This window comes from Chanodichthys erythropterus, chromosome 15 (genome assembly GCF_024489055.1).
Source record: "Chanodichthys erythropterus isolate Z2021 chromosome 15, ASM2448905v1, whole genome shotgun sequence".
Taxonomy (NCBI): domain Eukaryota; kingdom Metazoa; phylum Chordata; class Actinopteri; order Cypriniformes; family Xenocyprididae; genus Chanodichthys; species Chanodichthys erythropterus.
Genome location: NC_090235.1, coordinates 12,179,496 through 12,188,551, shown reverse-complemented (window position 1 = coordinate 12,188,551; position 9,056 = coordinate 12,179,496). Strand labels below are relative to the sequence as shown.

At 35.9% G+C, this 9,056-nt stretch overlaps 1 protein-coding gene across 2 annotated transcripts in view; it reads left to right on the top strand.

The window, feature by feature from the left end:
- The first annotated feature begins 233 nt into the window (after positions 1–233).
- The window catches only part of LOC137037951 (solute carrier family 45 member 4), a 60,625-nt gene continuing 51,802 nt past the window's right edge, over positions 234–9,056 (top strand). The window contains exons 1-2 of one of the 2 annotated variants that reach the window (XM_067412395.1): positions 234–404; positions 1,584–1,675. The gene's annotated coding sequence lies outside the window, so the exon portion shown is untranslated. Of the gene's footprint in view, positions 405–1,583; positions 1,676–8,207; positions 8,290–9,056 lie in introns of those variants that run through there. The other variant, XM_067412396.1, reaches the window with a different exon arrangement.

Here is a 9,056-nt window from a genome sequence, read left to right as displayed (position 1 = left end):
CTATCTATTCTCATAATGCAATATTTGCATATTTTGCAGAAATTTTAGCCCTGTTGTATTATATAAAGTGCACTATATCTTTTGCACAGGCGTTTAAATAAGTCCATACTACACCTTCATCTTGTCTATCTGTCTAGGGCACTAGTGGCAAGCAGTCAGGTGGACGCTGATGTCGTTACCTTTAAATTGTAAACCACACCCACATATGCAAAATAAGATCCATATCCGTCGGCGGAAGCGGCTCGCGTCTGTCAGAGAGATTTCGCCTTTAAAGGCGCATTAAAACAGCGGCTGAAGTGCAGAACCCGAGCAGAGCAGCAACAGCACAACAACAACAACAACAACAGCTCTGACAGAGAGAAATAAACACATAAACACAATCACCAGCACGCGCTGACGTCAGGGTGAGTGTGTTTAACACGTTACAATGTTGCATTTGCGCTGCGGCGGCTCGTTTGATCTTATGCTTGATGTTCTGTGCGTTGTCATCCTTTACATCTGATTGCTCCAGCATCTGCACTTCTGTTTCATTATTGGTTTGATATTAGCAGCTGACTTGTCACGTAACCGCTGCGGTATTTTGATTCATAGCATGCTTCTTAGATGTTCTGGATGCATTAGTTTCCATCAGGAGCTGTAGGATACACTGAAGGGTTTGAAGACATGTCTGACATGGATATGAAATGTTAGTGGTTCCTTGCTGGTGCACATGATGTTGACAGTTGCTGGTGCATGAGCATAAGTTGTTCTGTGTGGATGAGTGTAGTTTTATAGCTCCAGTTATGTGGTTTCCTTACATCATGTTCAGTAGCTGATGTCTAAATGTGAACCTGCTGGCGGGCAGAGAGCTGAGCTGATGGATGACTGTTACACAACTGTGTGCTTCTGCTGTCCCGTTCACTTTCACTGGGCTTCTTGTGCACCGAATCTCATGATGACCTTCACAAACTCGCTCTTTTGCTCTAAAACTCACTTGAGATGTAGATCACTTAAAAAAAAAAAAGAAAAAAAAAAATCTTTTTTTTTTTTTTTTAATATTGAATCAAAATCATCATAAAAAATAATAATTCACCCATATGGTGTTCAATATGGTGTAAAATCATCATTATTCCCTGAAAAGCATGAGCCGCTTCTGTTTTCCATGCAACAAAATTAGATGGTGATTTATACCTCATATACGTTATATTTTACTTTTATTGTGTTTTTTGGCTTTTTCAAAAACACAGCTCAATAAAAGTCAAATATAATGAAAAACTACCTCTTTAAAGGGGTTGTTGTTTTTGCATATATTTATTTGAATATGCAAACACTATATAAAAGCCAGTGTTAAATTCAAACTATAGCCTTTTTATTTGAGTTTTATGACAGCTCTGCATCCTCCTGTGACGCTTGACAAGCAGTTTTCACTCCTCTCATTCAGAATGCATTGAAATCGCATGTAATTTGACCTTCGGCTGCATAATATTCAAAGCAGGCGTGTGTCTCTCTGCGTGTGTGTGTGTGTGTGTGTGTCTTCTATATGGTTTACTGCAGACTGATTAGTCGGTGTGTTTTGTTAACCCTTGTTTGGACGGTCTCTGCAGGTTCTCAGCCAGCTGTGCGTCCGGACAGAAGACTCGACGCTGCTCTTGTATGCAGTCGGACTGGATATTTATGAAGCTTTCAAGGCTTTTTGGTGAGTCACTGTTTCTGTGCTGGTCTCACATTCTCTCTGCTCGATTGTTAATACTGATATCAGGTTATCCAAGAATAATAGGTTGAAAAAAAATTCTACTTTTGTATCCTTAGAGTAAGTAGTGCTTCTTATAATTTTTTTTATAATTTTATTTTTTTTTAAATATTTTTTATTTTTATTTTTTTGCTGAAGCAGCTACATTTTGATCAGTTTTTTTTCTGGGACAGCTCCCTCTGTTGTGTAATTTGACGTGGTCACGATCGGCGTGAAACTCGTGGTGCAGGAATTTGTAGTTTGTCAAGCTATGGTTTCAAATTAGTACAAGCTACAAGCTTCCCTTTTAAAGGAGTTAGCTACAAGAAAAGTTTATTTATTTTAAAACCAGAGCTGTATTTATCTGGCAAAACTCAGTGAGGTTTTTATCGGGTGACAGGGTTAAACATGTTCAGAATTTAAATTAAAACTGTGATTGTAAGTTTATATTACAATTTTTGTGATTTTTATATCTCGCAATTGCAAACAGAATTACGAGAAAAAAGTCAGAATTGCAAGATTTAAAGTCAGAATTCTGGGGGAAAAAGTCAAAATTCTGAGAATTTTTTTTTTTTTTTAGAATTTTAAGAAAAAAAGTCAGAATTTGGAGAGAAAAAAAAAAATAGAATACTAGGAAAAAAAGAATTCTGAGAGAATTTTAGAATTCCTGGAAAATATTTAGAATTCTGAGGAAACAAAATCAGAATTCTGAGAAAAAAATCAAAATTCTGAGGAAAGAAAATCAGAATTCAAAGAAAAACTCAATGTTGCGAGATATAAACACAAATGTGAGGAGAAAATGTTAGAAAAAAAAGTTGCAATTAGCAACTTTTTAAAAATATTTTTATTCCGTGGCTGAAGAGGCGGTTGAAGCTGGCGTGTTTGTGAATGGTGCTGCTGATGTGACAGATGCTCAGTGAGCCTCAGGCTGCGTCTGCAGTGAACGCAACACATCACAGTCTAGACCGCTGACCAGTCGTCCGCCCCTTTGCATAAATCCAGACCACTTCATCGCAGATTGCTGCCCTGTTGTCAGATTGTTTTCTTTGCAAATTCCAGAAAAGAGGACTTGATGTACATTCTCAAAAAATAAAGATTCAAAAATGGTGTTTTTGCAGTAATGATTCCCCAAATTTTGATTCCCCGAAGAACCTTTACCTTTTAGTGAAAGCATTTTTTCTTACTGTGAAGAACACTTTTAAAACCCTTTTCCACTATAAAGAACCTTTTGTGGAATGGAATGGCTGTTAAATGTTCTCTATGGAACCATCAATGCCAGTAATATCTGTTTTTAAGAGTGGATGCTGTTTCATTTGTTTCGTCCTCCCTGTTGTGCGTTCATCTCAGTTACTGCTCTCATTTTGTGAATTGCACAAAATAGTCAACAATTTTTTATTTTTTTGCATAAAAACAGAATGCCATCAATTTTGTAAGCAGCCTTGCGTAAACGACAGAAGGACATAAACTGAACATGCACATCAACATATATACTCATTTACCTTAACGAGTAGGTAATGACTGTAGACATGGACAAAAGCATTGTAAAGCAGCTGACCCAGAACCTCACATTCATTATGTCACAGATGGTTTACTTAAAGTTTAAGTGAGTAACCGGTAATGACCAGTTTCCCAAAAGCGTTTGTGCTGGTCATGCAAACAGACAGGTTGAGTTGATGTTGCTGTGTCAGGCTGGTTGAGGACAGAGTAACATTGTGGCAGTGTCAGTTTTTAGTGGAATCAGTTGAGATTGGTTTGCTTAGATTTTGTTACATTTTGGATAAGCATTGAAACACCAAACGAACTCGAACATCAGATTTAAGCGTTAATGCATGGAGGTTGTTACATTGCAGACACTTTTTTTATTAAAATCTTATTTTATGAATGACTTATTGCGTGTTTTAGCACAACTAGAATGCTGTGTTGATCAATCAGCATCTCTTTTTTGTTTTTTTAATGCAGCATTTTTTAATGATGTTCACTCTGCCTTCATGAGAATTGTATTTCTTTAGACGTTCTAACAGATTCAATGGAGCAAATGAATGCAATGTGTTATTCCTTTCTCAACAGCAAGGACGGTAGCGCAGTTGCATAAGATCTTTATTTAATAAAAGCCTCTCAACACTGAGGACTTTCAGTCCAGGACCGACTCTAAAGCTCTGCGGTTTCTTCCTCACATGCTCTAGGATGATTTAAAGTGCTCCTCAATGAGGCATGATGAAGTAGCTCATGCCTGTTTATAATGATTTATTTAATAATAAATGTTTATTATTATAAAAAAAAAAAGCTTTTTCATGCACCATAGCACTGAATGCATTTATTCACCCAAAAATGAAAAGTCTGCCTTCATTTACTCACCCTCAGGTTGTTCCAAACCTGTATAAATTTCTTTGTTGTTCTGTTGTACACAAAGAAAGATATTTTGTACCCAAGCAGATCACGCTATATAATACACACGCCGGTATGGCTCAGGTGTCTCCTTCAGGTCAAGTCTGTGGGTTTTTTAGGCCTTGCCCTGTTATTATCTCTTTTTTTTCTTTTTAAATTGCTGTTCTATTTTTCGACTTGGGCTTGTCATAAGGTGTTAATAGAGAAGACGGTCACAGATGTTGAGCTAGTGAGATTCCCCAGAGACCACAGGAACGACTGTGCTTCAGCTCTATGGATGCGAAAGCTTTTAAAACACCTTCATTCGTCCTTCACCCTCCTCCTCTTCAGCTCAGGTCAGAGTTAACCAGCTTAAACGTTGAATAAAGACACATACATCACTAAAGGACTGGTCAGACTCACAGAGGGCATTTAGAGGTGCTTTGTTAAACATTTTCAAGTGTGTTATATCATATTTTTTCACATGTTACCTGCAGAACCTCTCAGATAAAGCCGTTTCTGATGTTACAGGATGTTCTGAACGCATGCTTAATGCTGACTCACTCCCACTTTGTTCCTCCCATGATCTGGTTTGCTTATAGAACTCATTGTTTTATTTACAATAAGGTTGTAATTGTCAGAACTTGTTGCCTGTCAACTTGGCTAACAGGTTGCATGAGTTCAGTAAAAGTATGGAACCGTCTTGTCATTTGTTTTCTGAAGGTTGTTGAGATGTTGTGACACAGCCCTCTCAGATGTCTGTCTTATCTGCCTGGTTTTTGTATTAATCACATTGTTATGCGATGATTTGGTTTTTAGAATGTTGCTGTTGGTTTTAGGGTGTTCTGATTGGTTCCATGGGTGTTCTGTGTTACTGATCACACCTATTGTGTGGCATTTCAGCCCTTCCTGTTGTGTTTGTGTGCTTTGTTGTTTCGTTAGTGTCTCCAGGTGAGTTTCTAAAGAAGGTTGGCGTTCGCTCAAGAATAGCATTAACACGAGGCCCTCGGCCCCTGAGAGCCAGACAGATCCTCTCTGTGTTTGCTCTATAGTGTCCGTCCATTTGCCCAGATATTGCTGCTGCTGCTGCATATTATTTATTTATTTATTTAATTACATAAAATTAAATATAAATATATAAATATATATATAAATAATTACACACTTTCATTTATTTCTTATTTTATTTATGCATTTATTTAATTTTAATTTATTTATTTTTATTGGATTTATATAGAAATTGTATGATTTATTTTTATTTTATTTTTTATTCATTTTAATGGGCATGTGTTTTATGTATATACCTTTATTGGTTTTATTTATTTTAATTTTTTTTAATAAAGTATATATATATTTTCATTTTAATTTAATTATTTATTTAATTAAAATTGACTTTATATATATATATATATAATTAAAAGCCAATTTTAATTAAATAATAAAAAATATATATGTATAATTTTTTTTTATTTAATTATTTATTTAAGTTTAATTTTACTTATTTTATTGTGACATTCTCATTTTCATTTTTTTTATGTAATTATATATTATTTCAGCTTTATTTCAATATAATTACATTTTAGTTTACACAAGCAATGTGACTAAGCATAAACAATACATATTATTCTCAAATGTGATCAAATAAAATATTTTAATTAGATTTGAATGATTTTTATCTATATTTATTAGTATTGTACTGTCTAAAAAGTTCCCTTATCACACATTTCTCTTGATTCTCTTGACAATCTTGAGTGTTTTTTAGCTGATCTCATTGCAGTGCATTCTTTCCATGAACGATACATGCAATACTTCCTTAGACTTGGTCGAAACCGCCTCTGCTGTCTATGAAGGGAGTTCACTAGGTTTTATAACAGAGGTTGGTTTGTTTGAATGACGATCTTTTGCACATTTGAAGCTCATTTAAAGAAGACTAAAATCTGAAATATGAATGACTCTTGCTAATCTCTCCACTGCTCTGAGCCTGTACGACCGATTCCTTCAAGTGATGCTGCAGCATCAAATCTGAGCTTATAATGGATTGTCATTTGAGACTCTGTTCTGAATCTGATGGGCTGCGTGTCAAATCCTGCCATCTGCACTCTCATGCTGCGCTCTGACCTCCAGGTCACACTTTACAATAAGATCCCATTAGTTAACACTAGATAATGCATTTACTAACAATGAGCGGTGCGTTTGTCACAGTATTTATTAGTTAATAAAAATACAATTGTTCATTGTCCGTTAAATAATAGTAACATATGCAAGGTGTTTCTAATTTATGACCTTATTCTGCAGCATTCTGTTATCGGATGCTCAGAAGATGATAAAACACAAATGACACAGCCTGCATTTGTTTTCCAGCTGTATGTTTATTAACCAAGATCACTAAATATGTTTTACACACCTGTTAAACAGGTTTTATTGTAATGTAATATAAGACCTTAAGGAACATTGATGCATTTTATCAACTTAAAGATCAAATTAATGTGATGTTTGTCTGCCGTCAGCTTGAACTTAAATGGACTCGACATGGTTTGAGACTTTATATTACATAATCTGCATTAAAAAGCTGTGAGTAAGAGTTTTGTTAAGCAGAACAGATCGTATAAAATGCGAGTATTTTAACTGGTCGGGATTTTTCCGCTCATATTCATTCTTGCATAATGCTCAGTGTGTGTCAGCGCTCCCTGAGGGCCGGCGCGCTCACGTAACCTGCTGCTAGACAAACCTGCTAAAAGAATGATGTGATGAGTTAATTTTGGGAGCCAGACCTTCCAAACAGAACATTTGAATTAACATAAATAATTCAAATCAGATCCATTAATAATTAAAGCAGCTGAAAGAATAGTCGTGTGTGTGTGTGTGTGTGTGTGTGTGTGTGTGTGTTTGACTGCAGGGCTAGAAGAGATCAATATTTAACACACTAATGTGTACAATAAGAATGTTTTGAACTCTGAATATCCAAGAAGAGTTAGACACTAGACTGAGTTGACTAATACAACTTTTTGTTATACGCCCTCAAATGAGTTGTTTTAACCAAGAATTTGTTGTTTTAACCCTTCTAGTTGACTAATACACCCTAAGAACTGTTACAAATCCTACTGAGTTGACTACCTAGACAGCATTTTAGGAAAGTTTTAGGCATGCGTTATACTATTTTTATTTTTATTTATTTATTTTTGTTTATAAATCCCTTACTTTTGGCTAAAATCTAAGGCAGCATCTCATACATTCGGTGCAGGTCATGCAATACCATAATGTTTATGCTTGGTATGGAAAAAATGGATGCATGATGATGAACAAGATATGTATATTCTAAAATTGTATTTTGTACCGAAAAATGTTGATGCAAATGGTTATTTGTGAAAACTAAAAATAAAACCATAATTTTTTTTTTTTTTTTTTTTTTTACTTGAAACAAAATAAACTGAAATATAAAATATAAAAAAAAAAAAAAAATACTTATTTTATTTCAGCTGGTTGCAAAGGCAACATTTCTCATTTTTGTATTAACTGAAAGTACTAAAATCCTCAACAATCCTCATTTTGGCTGCATGAAATTCTCCATCAGTGTCCGATTGTTGAGCAACCGAAGCAGGAGCTGTTAAAGCTCCGCCCTCTTCTGGAAAGGGGGGCGGGAGCAGCAGCTCATTTGCATTTAAAGGGACATTTTTTGCTCACACCCAAATAGGTGCAAATTTGAGAAACTATAATAAATTATCTATAATAGTATCAATGATATATGGAAAATTATTTCTGCCTGGAAATTAAAAATGTATTTGCGACTTTTTATCTCACAACTGTAATTTTTTTGTCAGAGTTGTGAGATATAAACTAGCAATTCTGAGGGGAAAAAAAGTAAGCTTCTGACTTTTTTCTCGCAATTACAAATTCTCATAATTCAGAGAAAAAGTAATTAATTTATTACCTTTTTCTTTTTGTTATTCTGTGGTGAAAACAAGCTGCCATTTTGATACTAAAATAACAGCTTCATCAAACTTTTCATCAAAAGTTAAACTCTATTGAAATGAATTGTATGTCGAGTGCAGGGCCGTCCCAATTATGGGGCGGGGCCCCGGTGCGAGTAAGAGGCAACGTGGTCCCCCTCGGTCAGTCCGTGCGTGATCGCCTCAGGGCCGCCTGTGCAGTCGCACCGTTTGCACCACCCCAAGGACGGACCTGTTCGAATGCAACCTGCTGCCTTCCCAATCATTCACGTATGAGGCTCTGTTTCAGTTAGGACACCTATCAGATTGCATGTGTTTGTTGTTGACAGCAAGGCAGTTCACTACTGTAGGCTTTTGGATCAGAGCTGTTGTGTTTTTCTCTTTATGCATCTGTGAAACAGAGGGTTTGCATAGACTCTGACTAGATTTTGACTATAAACTTCAGCTGGCAGTATATTTTTTTCCTGCCCTATCTGAGACTGACGCATGTGTGTCATAAGAGGTCGACTGTGGCAAAGGCCTCACTTTCTCAGACCGGAATTTTCCATCAAGGTTCATGTGCTGTGGGAGGAGCCGTATGTGGTATTTTTGCAGATCTTGGTTTGGGAGTTTAGAGCCGTGCTGTTGTTGTGTTTGAACAAGTGTTGTTTTCTGCAGTGGGAATGAGGGAGGATTGGATCAAGGACGATGTTGTCTGGAACAAAATATCCTCCTACTAAAGAATAGCATGCTACAATACTACTCGTACTATTTCTTCAGTTTACAGCATGTGTGTTGTGCACAGTATGCAAAATATGCATGCAATATCAGAATACAGTATGCAACTCTTTAGATGACATTAAACATGCATCAATGTTGCATTTTGTTGTTTTTAATGTCTATCACTTGCATGCTGCATACTGATTCAAATACTTCAAAGTGAAGAGTATATTGTCCTAAAACAGCCTGATAAAGGCATATACCCATAATGCATCTTTTTTTAAGAGAATGTCACTGCTGTCAGCAAGCGCTTGTGATTTATGAGTCCTTGTGAGTGT